The sequence below is a fragment of the Zeus faber genome, assembly GCF_960531495.2.
Source record: "Zeus faber genome assembly, chromosome: 8".
NCBI lineage: Eukaryota > Metazoa > Chordata > Actinopteri > Zeiformes > Zeidae > Zeus > Zeus faber.
Window position 1 is genome coordinate 14,807,042 of NC_137195.1, and position 16,105 is coordinate 14,823,146.

General features: G+C 43.7%; 1 pseudogene across 1 annotated transcript; it reads right to left on the minus strand.

The window, feature by feature from the left end:
* Nucleotides 1-14,258: 14,258 nt before the first annotated feature.
* LOC307233436 (natterin-3-like) lies at nt 14,259-15,121 on the minus strand (annotated as a pseudogene). The gene has a single exon. The product of its transcript is annotated as a natterin-3-like (transcript).
* Between the last annotated feature and the right edge of the window lie 984 nt (nt 15,122-16,105).

A 16,105-nucleotide genomic window follows, 5' to 3' on the forward strand; every position in this document is an offset into this window, starting at 1 on the left:
TTGAGAAGAAAAGGAAGTATATGTCCTTAAAAAAAAAATATATATATATATATATATATATATTTCACAACTTGTGCAGTTTCGGTTTCTATTGCTCAACTTAAAATAGCCCAGTTCATCTCTCATTCACCTGGCTGATCTCTACACCTCCACTACATGTCCTGCCCGTGTGTGTGTGTGCGTGTGTGTGTGTGTGTTTTAGACAAAGGTGAGTGTCCTGCTATACTTCCTTATTTGCAGTACAACCTTCCCCACTCTGAACCGTGCTGTCGCTCTCAGCTAATAAATGATCTGCAAATGCAAACATTGAATAAACTCAAAAAAGCCCAACCCAAGACATGGCGGTATTAGTGAGGGGGGACAGCCCAAGGTGGAACATGTAAGAAATGTAAAACCATGGCTTTCGCACAATGCAACTTCAGAGCAGTACAAAGCTGCTGAAAATGGGGGAACAGGCCATACACACCTGATATGCAAATACATCTCCTGCCAACACGAAGTGGTTTGTAATGGCATATTGAAATTCATGGAAAAAACATAATTTTACCAAGCAAGTTAGTGTATCAGGGATTTCTTTTCTTTTTTGGTGTTGGTTTGAATATTTAACTATAAACAAATTCAACTCTTCACAATATTTTGCTGAAATTCACACCCCTGAGAATAAAGTCTAGCGTTGCGTTTGTTCTCAAAAAGAACATGGTTTATAAACAACACACCGCCCCGCAAACACACACACACACACACACACACAGCACTGCAGGTGCGTGTGTGTGGTTATAGTGAAGGCATTTTAAACTGCTGCAGAAAAACGTGTCTTTTAACACCTGAAGCAAAATGGTTGTCTTCCTTACTGACACGGAAAATGTGTCGTTATCTAAACGCTAGAGAGTACCAGTATATACACCCAGCTCCACAATTCTCTATAATAACCTATGTACTTCTCTCTTGGTATGTTCTTGCTATTTTCAGAATAAGACAGTGTGGAAGAAATTCTTCTGCAATGATTGGCGAGGTTAATCGGCCCGCTACAAGAAAACAAAACTGAGAATATTCAAGATATTAATTCTGCAGAAAAAAGAGAAAGGTTCAGTACTGCTCCAAAGCGGTGTTCTGAGCAGTCTAATCTTATTTCTGATGAAGAGGGCTTTATACAACAACAGAGGGTGTGGCTTGGGTCAGAAGTCATTTACAAGTCTGTGTCCCTCAACTGTCTCCCTGGATGCCAACCTCAAACAGTAAATTCACAGGAACTTGTAATTGACCTGGCAGATGTGGATTACAATCCCTTACAATGCACCTCCAGGCTCCCCTGGGGTTATTCTTCATCTCCTTACAAGGTAAACAGGGCCAAATTTGATCTGGTTCTTCCATGTTAGAATTGACATTGCAGGGAGAAAAAACATTTCTCTTTACATAAAGTTGGGGGGGTTACTGGGAAAACAGAGACAATGTTTTAAAAAACTCCCCCTATGGAGGTAGAGGCCTTCGTCCTCATTCAAAATAAATGATCGTAAGCATTTTTCTCTCACAACAACCACTTTAATAGTGCCCATTTTTAATGTTGAGTGTACGGCAATTCAGTCAGCCTTAAATGAAAAAAACAACAACAGTGTGAAATGCGAATAGGAAATAGGAAAACTCACCTACAGGACATTGCACGGGCCTCTGTCAACTTTGGAGTCGCTACTGAACCCGGGTTGAGCTCGGTCTCCACTGTGCAGTGACGTCTGGGATGATGTGCATCAGGACTTCCAGCCGGATCGACAGACACGGTTGAGTTACATCCCGAGCCTCAAAGCCTCAAAGCCTCAAAGCCTCAAAGCCAGGCGCTGTTGGATCTTCTTGAACCTCCTGGTCTTGTACTGCCAACTACACTCACTCCCTCTGTCGAAGCCTTCTCAGCTCCCAATCTCCCTCACCAACATCTCCCGTCAAAGATACCAGGCTCCATTAGCAGCCAAGCCCGTCTCCCCGCCCTGTAATTTGCTCCAATTTTGTTAATTACCCGGTCTATCTACGGGAGAAAATAGGCCCGTTCCTGTCTTCCTCTTGCACTCCCTGTTCCAACCACCCCGTCTCTCTGCCATCTCCATGCTGGTTTGAGGGAATTCTGGCATTAAACATTTGCATTCTAAGTGAATATAGTTAATTTATACATGTCTGTACTAATTTTCGTGCAGAACTATCCGTGAACTATCTGTATATTCAGATTCAAATCCACACAATTCGACGTGTACAGGCTCTGTGCTCTTCCCCTCGAAAAATACTTCTTTAAAATGCACCTCTCTCCTTCCTTTCACCAATAATCTAACTAGAAAGGAAGGAATCTCCGTCTCTCTGTATGTCCTTCCATTATCTCGACGACCGCTCATGCTCATACTCGCAGGGGACCCAAGGACGTGCGGTGTCGAATTTTTGTACAATTTGGACACACGACACGTGTAATATTAATACAATTTCAATACACAGCGAGCCAGCAGGGGGCGGGGCTTCCCGTGAGAAACAGCGCGCCTGTGGGGGGCGGGGCTTCCCATGAAAGGGACCGGCCCAAACAAGCTGGTTTGGTGAGGACACGCGACACGTGCACTGTAAAAATTATAAACTTTAAATAAACAATGAATAGTGACTCTATCCAAAAGCGTCACTTGCGTGTTTTTTTCCCCGAGTCGCCGCAACTTTCACGAACAGGCATGTTTTGCACGGGCACTGCACTAGTAAATACAAAATATATCTGCAGGGTCAAGTTTGGTCGCAGCAATTGTACCAATTACAAAAACCTTGGGTATATTTTAAAGGCACTTCATCAGCGTTCGATTTTGTCAGAGATTTTGTTGCAACTTTCTTTTTTTTTTTTTTTTTTTTTTTTAAAGAGGAGAGCGACCGACCTCTAAGGCAGCACGTTCTGCGCCGCTGCTTCTTTGCTGCCTTGGAACGTCGACTTCTCTGTGCCGCTGTCATTTATCATGGTTACTGTCGTTCAGAAAGACATATAACCATATTTATTGTCTGTAATGGAATACACCCTTACGTTATGTAGCAAGAGCAACCCTGTTTTGGCTCCTGAATTCAGGAAGTGAGACTTTCACAGACATTTGGACCCGCAGGACTATTTTCTAGGGATGAGCGAGTACACCATTATCTGGATCTGTATCCGTACTCTGAACTGCCGTGGTTTAACCGGGAAGAGGGTGGGGCCTCACCGAAGGCTGTTAATTTAAGCCTGAAATTGATATGGGTTTATCAGGAGTTGCTATATTTATTGTAGATGACAAAAGAGTTCACAGAACAGCCTTTAGAATTGAGCTTCGGAGCAATGTTTTTGATCACGAGCCAGAGAAAAAACATTGACAGAACAAGGTTTATATTTTCAACTTGAATGTATAAACTTCAGTGAATCAATGAACATAACACATGCAGTATTAAGAATAATGGAGTAAAATGCATGAACTACCGTTTTCATACTCAACACTACTTTGTTTTTTTATTGATTTCTGTCTTATTTTTCACCTTTAAAAACTTCATTTAAACAGTGTGATGTTTGTGTATATGATCACAGGGCTTTTTTTTTTTTTTTTTTTTACTACCTGATGTTTTTAAAAATGTTCTGGGGGGGTATTTTTTATTTCTACATAAAACCCAATGTTAATAATGTGTTGTGTGTGTGTGTGAGTGAGTGAGTGAGTGAGTGAGTGAGTGAGTGAGTGAGTGAGTGAGAGAGAGAGACAGAGACCAAGAGAGTGGGATAGATTGTTTTATTAATGAAATAGTCCTGTGCTGTTTTTCAAATCTTTAAAAAAAACTAAACGTTTTTTCCATATGGCTACGGTCTAGGTTTGTACGCTGTGGACTGACCACATTTCCAGCCGTGGTAAAAACACACCCAGACTGGCCACTCAGGGAGACAACTGAGACGCTGCAGTGCAAAGTGTGTCAGATTGGGCCTCCACATCACCTGCAGGCGCATGTGTCCTCATTGGAGGAGCTGATTTCTTTGTCTGCAGGAAGGAGAAGACTGAGCTGCTGCTGGTGTCAGGTGTCTCTTCTGTGCTTCTTGCGGGTGCAGCCAAAGGATCACAGAATTCCATCCTACGGACTAATGTCCTCTTCACCACCAGCCATTATACCATCAGATTCATCCTAACCAACTGCAACAGTGACCTGAATGCAGTGACCTGACGATGGAGCACAAGCCATGCGGTAGGGGGATGACCTCAGAGATGGAGGCACTGTGTTTTTAGAGTGCCCGTGTGACCTCCTCAAAAGGAAGACGAATAGTCACCTAGTCTGATACTAACCTCCACTCATTTGGGTGGATGATTGTTGGAGCTTTACCCATGTTTGACACCTCTGTCATCATCTGCACGACCCGGCGCTGCTCCACCAGCCACTGGAGCATATAGAGCCTATAGCTCCACCTTGTTTTTATATCTGTAATGAGCGTGCGCAGGGGGAGGTCCAGCTGTATGTGCAGCTCATGTAGTATGTTTCTTGCTTTGCTTGAGCAATGAATAAAGCCAGAGATGATCCTGGCCTTGGAGAGAAGGGGTGTCACAATTCTGTCCAACTCCAGTGCTTTGGTCACTACCAAGTGAAGCATACGGGACACAGAACCGATGTGCCCATAATTACTCAGGAGGTAGAGCTGGTCGTCTAGTAATCTTAAGATTTCTGGTTTTATCCCAGGCTCCTCCTGCTAGCATGCTCTAGTGTCCTTGAGCAAGACACTTAACCCGTAATTGCTCCTGATGGCTGCGTCCGTCGGTGAATAATTGTAAGTCGCTTTGGATAAAAGCGTCTGCTAAATGTAATCCACTAATAGACTGCCCGACATACTCTTCTCACTCTCTTATCGTTTCCTTAAGGCAGCACAGAAATTTGTCTGATGTGTGCTCAATGTCCGGCACACCGACATTTAGCAGCCCTGCTTTCCTCTGTACTGAAGACTCCTCTACATGTTCACACCATTGCCCAGTAAAACAGAGAAATGCATGAGCATTGTGTTTGTTGGTCCAGAGATCAGCAGTGAGTAGTTAGGTTGATGACACCATTCTCAGCTGCCTTAAGTGACTGGACCAACTCCCCTCTCAATGCCTCATATGGCTCAGGCACTACAGTTAGACTGAAATAGTGCCTGGATGGGATCTTATACTTGGGCTCTAGAAAGACAACATGTGACTTGAAACCTCTCCTCTCCACCAGAGAAAGGCTCAAGATCAGTTCAGATCATTTTACCCATTATCTTTGTAATATTTTTTGACTGAGGGTGGTTTGCTTGGGAATTGCTGCTTGGCCGCAAATGCAGCTAGTATTGGCGAAGAGGAAGGTGCACCCTGAGTCCCCACCTGAACACCAGTGCCCTGAGAAGGAGTGCTGCCAGAAGAGGTGGAGCGGGTGCCTGATCCAGTGGGGTTTCTCATGTGATGAACATATGACAGATTACATCATATGATTACATCTTTCACCCTTTTACTGTCTTAGCTATCACAGGAAGGGGCGACGCGCCAACTGCTGTTCCAATTTTCGTCAACTTAAGAGAATCAGGTTTTGTCCAATACATGTGTGGCGGTTCTGCCAACCACACGCCACCCAAGTGGTGTTTCCAGGGCCCTCTGGCACAGAGACACAGACGACGATGGATTGTAGACACCATCTTATTGTAGAGAGGAGGTTAGGTGGAATTAGCCAGGAGCAGATCAAACATGTCATGATAGGGCTCATATCCTGAGTGAGCGTCAAGATGGGGCTTTTAACCTGTTGCTGGTTAGCCCAACCAATGAGCAACAGGTATGCAGCCACCCTGACCCAATCACCTGGATCCAGGTCAGGCGTGGCTGCTCAAACCATCCCATCTCCACACCACAACATGTTATCGTCTGATGTTTCTATGTTAAGGTTTTGTCTAGTACATATTGTTTGTCTCTATGTTTAACTGTCCCACCCATGGTGATCCTCCCTCTCCCTCTTGGAGAAGTAATGATGATGAGTTGTTTATATCTCAAAACAGGGTAAGATTGTTGTTGATCGATTAATAAAGAGTGGCATTGCAGGTTGAGAATTTGAACTCCATTTGCAAATTAACTCTATCTTAGATGCAATGCCCTAAAACATACTCTGTGTTGTATGCCAAGCATGCTGACGGGGCAGGTTAAAAAAAATAATCAATGAGCTGTACCATGCTGTGAATGGGGAGTACCTATTGTTCCGACGGCCCATTATTCCAAAAGAAAAATGTTGGGTAAGAGATGGTTATGTTAAGGTATAAGGTTAGAGATGGTTAAGTTTAGGTATAATGTTTGAGATGGTTAAGTTTAGGTATAATGTTAGAGATGGTTAAATTTAGGTATAATGTTGGAGATGGTTAAATTTAGGTATAAGGTTAGAGATGGTTACGTTTAGTTTCAAGGTTAGAGATGGTTACGTTTCGTTTCAAGGTTAGAGATGGTTACGTTTAGTTTCAAGGTTAGAGATGGTTACGTTTAGGTGTAAAGTTAGAGATGGTTAAGTGTAGGTGTAAAGTTAGAGATGGTTAAGTTAAGGTATAAGGTTAGAGATGGTTAAGTTTCGGTATAAAGTTAGAGATGGTTGAGTTTAGATATAAAGTTAGAGATGGTAAAGTTTAGATATGAGGTATAAGGATAAGGAACTTGATCTCTATCTGCTATGTTGAAGCTATGATGTTTTCGAGTCACAAATTATTGAATTCATTGTACATTAACTCCACATGTATACGGCATAATCCAACTCACTTGCAGTGCCTACATATTTAAGATTCTATACATATTTCACCTTTGTATTCTAAATATCTTCCGATTCATTATTTTAGTAATCTTAATTTATTTGTATTATTTAAGGATTGATTTATTTAATAAGCCAAATTTTCTGTATTTAAAATCCTAAAAGACTTGAAAACTCAGGCCAAGGCTAATAAAAAGCCAAGAAGCTGATCTAAAATGTATGCAGAAGCTAGAACAGAAACTAGGAACAGCCAGGGTCAATGTCCAGGAGTCCCAGCAGCCACAGGAAACCAGAGAGGAGGAGTTGGTCGATTTTAAAAGAGAACCACAACGTTCTCTCGAGCTGGGTCGAAACCGACCATATCTGTATAAAACTTCCCAGGAGTGTCTGTATAATTCTGTATAATATACTCAAACCCCAAGGGCATTCAAGTGGGCTTGACCTCACCAACATCCCACCCCACTGTTCACACCGGAGCTGGGTCCCGGGCCGGTCGGGCCCCGTCTGACAAGGTCGGGGCAACTTCCCCTCAGCGCCCTGATCTGCCTTCAGGTACCTACTCTTCAGAGGGTCCCTCCGTTGGAGACCTAGATAAGATTGCTTGCAACATAAAACGTTTCGCACCCGACCTTGATGGCTCTCACGATACCAGCATATATCTGAGAGACATTGAGTTATAGTGGCAAAAGTCCCCAAAAGCCACAGTCGACGGCAACAATCTATCCGATGGAGGGGACACGATGGCAGCACCATCCTAGCTCTGTCAAAGCTGACCACGAGCAGCTCTGCCAGGCATTAATAGCAGACTTTATATCGCAGACGGGGTTTACCGGCCGCTGTAGCGGTCAAGCAAGGCAGACAAGAGTCTCCTCAGCTGTACTACCGCCGTCTTCGGCACGCTTACTCCGGTTCCAGAAGTGAACCAGGGATGGAAGAGGATTTGAACTTCAAAAACCTTTGTGGTCGAAACCTCCATCACACCACCAGCCATCGCCTGGGTGTCAGGGCATGCCCACACACCTCGACGACCAGACCTAGCTTGTATAGGGCTAGCAAAGTAACCCAGAGTATCCAAAATAACCATTACAGTTATACACAGTACACATAACAGACTAGAACTTTGTCCTTGCCATAGACTAGTTATCTTTTGTTATGTTGACTTATAACATATCAAATGAGCCATCAACTCTGTTGGCACGCCACCTGTTTCCCTCTGACTGCAGCTGTCCTCACCTCAACGCTTCGCAGCTCCCTTGGACACGATCATCGAAACCGAGGGGGAGGATATGTAACAAGAAAAATCCTTTTGGTTCCTGTATTCATAAAAGTTTAATCTCACAGATATTTGGTGCTGCGTGACTGTTTCGCGCTGTAATCCCTCTCCCAGGGATTCCCGGGTGGGGTTTTGAACCGTTTCTGAGACCCCGTTGATGCTTTCCTTCATCCCCCAATAATAAGGGTGTCGAATCCATCCCAAGATAAATAAAATTTAAAAAAAAAAAAAAAAAAAAAAAAAGCAAGATGTGAAGATAACAAATTACTTTTTTTTTTTTTATTATATTAGCTGGAGACCACACACACGCACACACACACACGTTTTCTCCTTTGAAAGCCTCATCTCCCAGAGCACTGTCGTAAATTACGGACAGTCTTGAAGTCCTCACCGTGGATTCTCTCTTTCCTCGGTGCAGTTGGTGCCTGAAATTCATGTGAATCAATGTAAAATCCAGTCAGTAACTGAAGTCACGTTATTTTTGCAGGCGTCCCTATGAAAACGATCCCACTTCCATCGCTGCACGCCACGAAATGACGGAGTTGTGGAGACGGCGTTTAAATGGGTACGTTTTTAGTGTGGCCGTACTGCCATCTAGTGACCAATGGATAGACATCTCTGTAACAAATGGGAATGGAAGTATCCCGGGTAGGATTGCGGTTTTAATTTTTGACCGTGTCATCAGTCTAAGGATGGTGCCCTTATGTCATTTATCAGTATCGTTGTGTTTAGAGCCACACGTTGGTCTGCGCCGAATGACGTATGAAGATATTTGACTTTTGCGCGTTAAGTTACATTTAATTCACTAGCCAGGAAAATATCAGCAGGCGGTTTAAGAGAGAAAGATGCCCAAAACAGCCGCCTCCTATGGCTAGAGCTCAAAAAGGAGCGGGCCCACCGTCTTGCCGACGGGCTGGCCCTCAAACCTTGAGCTCGAGTAACCGCTTTTTTTCTACTGTACGTTGTTTTTGTTTTTCGTCGAAGTCCGCGCCCAATTTGACTGAACAAGCCTGCTTCAGTTACCCAACTCCAGAACAGTGTTTTTTTTTTTTTGTTGCAACACTAAGCCTTGTGCTTTTTGTAACGTTACCTCACACCGCCGTGGAGTTTCGACCCACGAAAGACTCGTTTTTGTTCGGCGTTCAACCTCAGGAGGACACGGAAGCCATTGCCAGACAACTCCGATATCGTCGGAGAACTGGAACCAACTCCGATCCGGCCCGCTTGAGGTGAAGTGGCCAGGCCTCGTAGCAGGCCGCGGCCAGAACCTCATCTGCTCATCTCCGATCTGCGTCATGATACGAATTTGACGGCAAGTTCAATTAAACAGCCCTTTTAGAGATGTGAGCTGCCCTTGGCGTGCGTCTCACTGTTATTGTTTTGGTGAGAATCACGTCACTTTCTACCTCACCTTTTGTGCCCGAGTCAAAGTTTTGTCACCTCAGTTCAAATCCTGTATTCATTTGCTTTCCTTTATCATATCTTTTACTATTACTTCATTCATTGAATTGTTTAGCGTGATAAAATAAATCCAATTCATCAGAAAGAAGTTTGTCTGCTTGTGTTCTTTAAAAAAAGTAGACAGGTACATGTATCGGGAAGAAAACTTAAATCCTTATGAGATGATCAATAATAATGAATTTGGTTTATTTTCTTATATTTTATTCATTATATTTTATTTTCTTATATTTTCTTATAGTTTGTTTCTCATATAACACTACAGTTATAACGACAACACATCTGGCTTTGACTACAAAGTATAAGGTTTGTAGTAGACTACCAATAGTCTTTGAATTTGGCTTAATATCTTAATATCTACAACAATGCACCTGATAATACAAGTATGGCGACTCTTCCTGACCTCATTGTATTGTGACACGTGTAACAAAACGATCCGCCGTGTTCTCCTTTCTGTTCCGACAGTTGATAAAATGCTTGTATTTTGGGAGTTTGTGTCTTAAATTCCCTTTGTTTAAAGTTCCTGAATAATATAATGGCTATAACTAACTGTGAACCAGGGCTTGTCATTGTCATAACTTACGTTATTGCGTGTCTTGGGGTTTCCCAGGGAACGGCATGATGCCCGTTGTGCACAATGCTGGAGCAGTGATTCGGCATGTTCTCGTCTCTGCTTGGACGGTTAATAAACTGCTTGAATTTCAGGAGTTTGTGTCTTAAATTCCCTGAAGCCAATGCGCACGGGATTCGGCTGCTTTCTCTCCACATACAGTAGCAGCACACTGATGTGGATCAAACTTGGACGACAGCGTGTCTGGACTGCCCCGACGTTTAGGCAGGTTGAACACAATGGGTAGTCCTTGTACAGCTACTGTGTGACAAAGTATCTTGAATCTTGTACTTTGATTGTTTTCTCGGGAGATTTGGCAGAACGGTACTTACTTGGTTCCGTGCCACTATCTCCATGCAACAGGGGTACTACTTCCCCGAAGGCTCAATTTATGAACACGAAAAAAAATAACACACAAAAAATATATAAAATACAGCTGCAGGCAGCAATGCACGGGGGTGAAAGTTAGTCAGGTTAATCACAAAGTCTTTTTCAGGGTTCCTGTGAAACGTAGCATCAGTTCAAACAAATTTTCAGAGTTCCCATGGAGCGCAGCATTACTTCCAACCAACACGAGTTACAATTTTACGAGTTCCCAGCAGCATCGACTCCCTCTCCCCTCGAACCCGACGGTCTGGACCCCTAAGAAACAAGTCACTGATATGAGCTAGTGTTGATATAAAATACTTTAAAGACCAAACAAATGGGCATGTGGCAGGGACTCTGGCTGATAAACCCCCTCTGTGTTGTTCTAATGGCTTTAGAGAAATCAAATTTACCCTAATGTTCCCCATTACCAGAGTGGGCTTTTACGAGGCTGAACCTGGCTAATTATTCGCCAGCTCCTTATTCAAATATTTCAGTCCACCTTAAATGGCCGCAATAAGGTTCTTTGGCCTTTGCAGACTCTGGTGTCATTGCAATTTTTTTCCTAATTGCTATGTTCCTCCCACCTTATTTTCAAAATGTCTCAAAAATCTGACACCTGTGTATGACAGTGTAAGTAAGTATCTGAATGAGCACGCCTTCAGCCGAAGACTGCGACTGCTGACGTTCTTTTCGCAAGATAAAATAAGATAACATGGAATGCAGGCGTTAGAGCTGCAAACAGTGCAAGTCAAAAAAAAGGGATAAAAATCAAAAACAAAAAATAACATGTACCCAGCAGCAGGGAAAAACTGCGGTTGTCCTAATAATAACAACAGCAATAAGGATAATAGTACTACTGGTTGCAATGGTAACAGTATCAGATACAAGAATAGAAAGCAGACACACTTGGGGGTGATACTAATACTTTTAAAGGTGAAAGAAGTGGAAGTGAGGGCGGAGTCCTGCGCGCGGGGCTCTTCTGATATAAATACAATTTGACTTGAGCTTGAGCGCGTGAGACTCAACAAAGATATTTATTCTCATCACAAAGGTTAGAAAGGCGGCAGCGCCAACTAATTTGACCAAGCATGGTCTGTTTGAATTTCGATTGTTTGAATTCTCAAGGTGAATGTGATGGTTTTAAAGTCTACACAATGTTATTGATCGCTCTTTAGTAAGCAAAGTAACATTGTGATGACGTGCTTGCAGATATGCAGCGCATCCGCAAAAATATGAAGAAACATCACAAAGTTAACCCTAGGACCAGGCTGTCTGCAGGTCCTGAACCTTTGACACCACTTTTAAGGCATAATATTTGTAAAGCTGGAGTCAAGTATGTATACGACAAATAACGTCTTGAATCTTGAAGTAGTCTTACTTTTATTGAATTGATGAGCTCTTATCGTAATTTCAACATTAACATTATGTGTGGTATAACCATGATATATTGCTTATAGTCATAATTCTAATGTTTTTTACCCTTAGCCTACTGCTGAATCTAAAACGTTCCTTTATACTTAGGTGGAAGAAAAAATAAGGAAGTAAATAAGTCGATTTATTCCAGCTCTTGCTGGAAGATCTGAATAGAACTAGAAAGACAAAAGATCTGTAGCTATAACACTAGCTGCAGATCTTTTAAATCGTATAAATATTTATAATTCATTGAATCATCTAGTTCATAACCTAACCTTACCTACCTCCTCCCTAACCTAACCTACCCTCAATGATACTTACCTCTGCCCTGTACAAAATATATGGTACCTCCATACTTACCTGCCATAGTGAATTGAATAAGAAGGATGGTTTGTCCAAAAATCAGTCTTAAATTTCGCCAAGACATGTCTTAAGGCATTACATTTAACACTGCAGACACCCTGATAACACTGCTTTGCATTCTGGCCCTGCCTCCAACGTGCTTTTATCAGCCTCGCTGGCTTGTGCGGGTTTGATTATTTTACTCAAAGTAAAATTGCTTTTGACTTAATTGATCATGCTGTGTTTATTCTAATTATTTTGCGGCACTGGTGGCCGCCGGACGAACTGTCTGGGTTTCGCATCACATACTACAGCATGTCACAGCATGGCCTGTGACAACGTGCGGAATCCGACTCTCCAGAGGAATGAATGGACTTCCGGATTCTATGTCAAGCTGGTTTAAAATTTCCTTTACCATGACACTTTGCAAAAATGAAAAGCCCAATTTAAATAGATAATATCATAAGATTTGAATTTTGAAAAGCATTTTAAATCACAAATTCTAATGGATTCATACAAATTGCAAGCTGCCCCATGCTGATCACAGGCCGCACTATAGCCCTGTCCTCACATTTGGACAAGTTATGGAAGGAAAAACAGGTGGGGATAATCACATTGTCTGTTTCATTGAGGTGTCGCTGACTGTGGTACACAGACTTAGACCCCTTTCAACCTAAAATCAGTACATCGATTTTCGTGATTTTAAGTTTAGAAAAGCTGAATAAAGTTTTGGGGTTTTTTCACCCCGGGATCTTGTGGCATTAATAAGAATCTCAGATTGAAACATAATGTCATCCAATGTTGTGTCTCTGTGTATGAAAACAATCTCTCAGAATCGAGATAACAAAAGAAGAAGCTTAAAACAATAATATGATATCACAATGAGTATAAATGGAGTGGGAAGGGAATACAATTATTTGATTAACATATTAAGCTTTTTCTCAGACCAAATCATAACTCTATATGTACAACCAGTGAGTGGACACCAGGGGGCAGCAAACATATTGGTTCAGGAAAATAGTGTTTCAGGGAAAACATTTTCAGTATTTATAGTATGCCAACTTGGAGGCCAAAGGTGGGAACAAATTTCTTAAAACCGTACACATGTTCGGCAAAATTATATATATATATATATATATATATATATATATATATATATACACACACACACACATACAGACACACCGATCAACAACAATATTAAAACCAGGTCAGAGCATCTCCTAAACGGCAGGTCTTGTGGGGTGTTCTCAGTATGCAGTGTTTAGTGCCTACCAAAGTGGTCCAACTGGAACCGGCGACAGGGTCACGGCTGCCCACGGCTCGCTGATGCGCTTGGAGAGTGAGGTCCGGCCCGTCTGGTCCAATCCCTCAGAAGAGCTACTGTAGCGCAAATTGCTGAAAAAGTTAACGCTGGCTATGATAGAAATGTGTCAGAACACACAGTGCATCACAACTTGCTGCGTTTGGAGCTGTGTAGTCGCCGACCAGTCAGAGTCCCCGTGCTGACCCCTGTCCACCGCCGAAAGCGCCTACAATGGGCACGTGAGTGTCAGAACTGGACCATGGAGCAATGGAAGAAGGTGGCCTGGTCTGATGTGTGTCGTTTTCCTGGGAAAGAGATGACACCAGGACGCACTATGGGAGGAAATCGAGCCAGCGCAGGCAGTGTGATGCTCTGGGCAATGTTCTGCTGGGAAACCTTGGGTCCGGGCGTTCATGTGGGTGTTACTTTGACATGTACCACCTACCTAAACATTGTTTATGCGGGTCAGAGCTGTTTTAGCAGCATAAGGGGGACGGACCTACACAATATTAGGCAGGTGGTTTTAATGTTGTGGCTGATCAGTGTCTTTTAATTCACTGGTATCTTCTCATAGGAATACATATGAAATTTAATGTTTTCAATAGGGCTTTACAATTTCCTTGCAATATCAAACATAGCACATTGATTTGTTTGTTTTTTCCTTTAATATCTTCAACATCTGATGTCTGTCCCACTTTGTCTCCAGGACCCATCACTTCAGGGTCAAGGCTGTGCAGCCACACTGCAGTCCACTACGGATCGGTTCTCCCCGAGTCCATAACCATGTCGTACGTGCTGGTTATGGACTTCCACTTCTTCTCGCTGTTGCAGTAGGTCTGGCTGAGCCACGCCGTGTACAGGATGTTGTGATTTTGCATCCTTCCAGGCAGAGGCCGCAGGAGTGTTTGGGCAGTGATCTCCACAGCGTCGGAGCAGCTGAGGGCCTCCATCAGGGTGGTGCCACTGGAGAACTGCAGCGTCTTCTGCTGCCGAGTCCGATGCCCAAGGAGGTGGAGAAGGGGATATCGGCGGCAAATTTGACCGTGACGCCGGGCATGATGCTGCTGCTGACGCTCCACGTGCTCCTCACCTCAGTTGTCTTGGAGATGGTCCCCATCTTCCGCACCGCCCGCAGTGTTGTCAGTGACCAAGGAGATGCGCATGGTCTCTGGCGGGTATTGGAACATCTGTACCTCGACAATGGTGTATTTGACGTCTGAGATGTGCTGGCTGGAGACGTCCCTGTTGAGGGTCAGCACTTGGTACTTCTTGTACCAATACTGGTAGCCCCCCCAAGGCAGAAAGAAGCCCTAGTACTAGGTCCACCTTTCCCAGGCTGTACTTGTTCTTCCCCACGTAGGTATTCAACCCGAAGCAGGTCCCGACGACATGCTGGGGCACAGATTCCCGGGGATCCTCCTTCCACTTCAGGAACTCAAAGTTGTCCCTGTTGAATGACCTGCCGTGGTGCTCGCGGTCTGCGAAAGGGTAGTTGCTATGCGAGCCCAGGCTCGGGTTGTAGAAGCCCGCCTTGCGCCGGGGACTTGCAGACGTAGTCGATGCACTTAGTGTAGCCGTTGTAAATGGACACCCATTCCAAGTTGTCCTCGAACATGGAAGACGAAGCTGGGACATGCTGCCCCGCAAAGTCATAGAGAGAGAGAGAGATGTCAAAATGTTAAGCTTCAACAGCAGAGGTCTCAAACCACAGGCCTGGGGGCCTGCTAGAGAATATAATGCATCCCTCAACATAGTTATAATATATTGTTCAATCTATATATATTTAATAAATTGTCAATCACAATGATTCATTAATTCAAACAGTTTTGCGTATATTTGCAGAATATAAAACTAAATTTAATATTTTATTTTCACCATATCATTTTTTTTCTTATTTTTTTAATATATATAATCATTTATTTCCATCCACCTATCCTTTGTCATGCCGTTTATCTGGGTCAGACTCGCAGAAGGCAGCAGCTTAGCAAAGCAGCCCAGACTTTTCCGGGGGGATTCCGAGGCGTTCCCATGCAGAGGGATACAATTTCTCCAGCGGCTCTTGGGTCGGCCCCAAGGTCTCCACCCAGTTGGCCGTGGTCGATACACCTCCAAAGCAGGGCATCCAGGGGGCATCCTCACCAGATGCCCGAACCGCCTCATCTGGATCCTCCCCCATGTGGAGGATTAGCGATGCCAACTGATGCCCTCCCGGATCACCGAGCTCCACACCCTATCTCCAAGGCTGAGCCCAGCAACCCTGCGGAGGAACCTCATTTTGGCCACACTTATTCTTTCAGTCACTACCCAAAGCTCACAACAATAGGCAAAGGCTGGAAGGGTTGGCCTCTCTATTCAGCTCCCCCTTCACCATGACGGTTCAGTAAAGTGCCTGCATTATTACAGATGTTGCACCCATTCCTCTATCGGTCTCATGCTACCTCACATTACCCTCACTTGTGAATAGGACCCAGTGATACCTAAACTCTTCCGCTTGGTTTAACTGCCCTCTCCCCACCGAGAGGGGACAAGCCTTTTTCCGGGTGAGAACCATGGTCTGAGATTTGGAGGCGCTGACTCTCATTCCCAGAATCTGCAACGT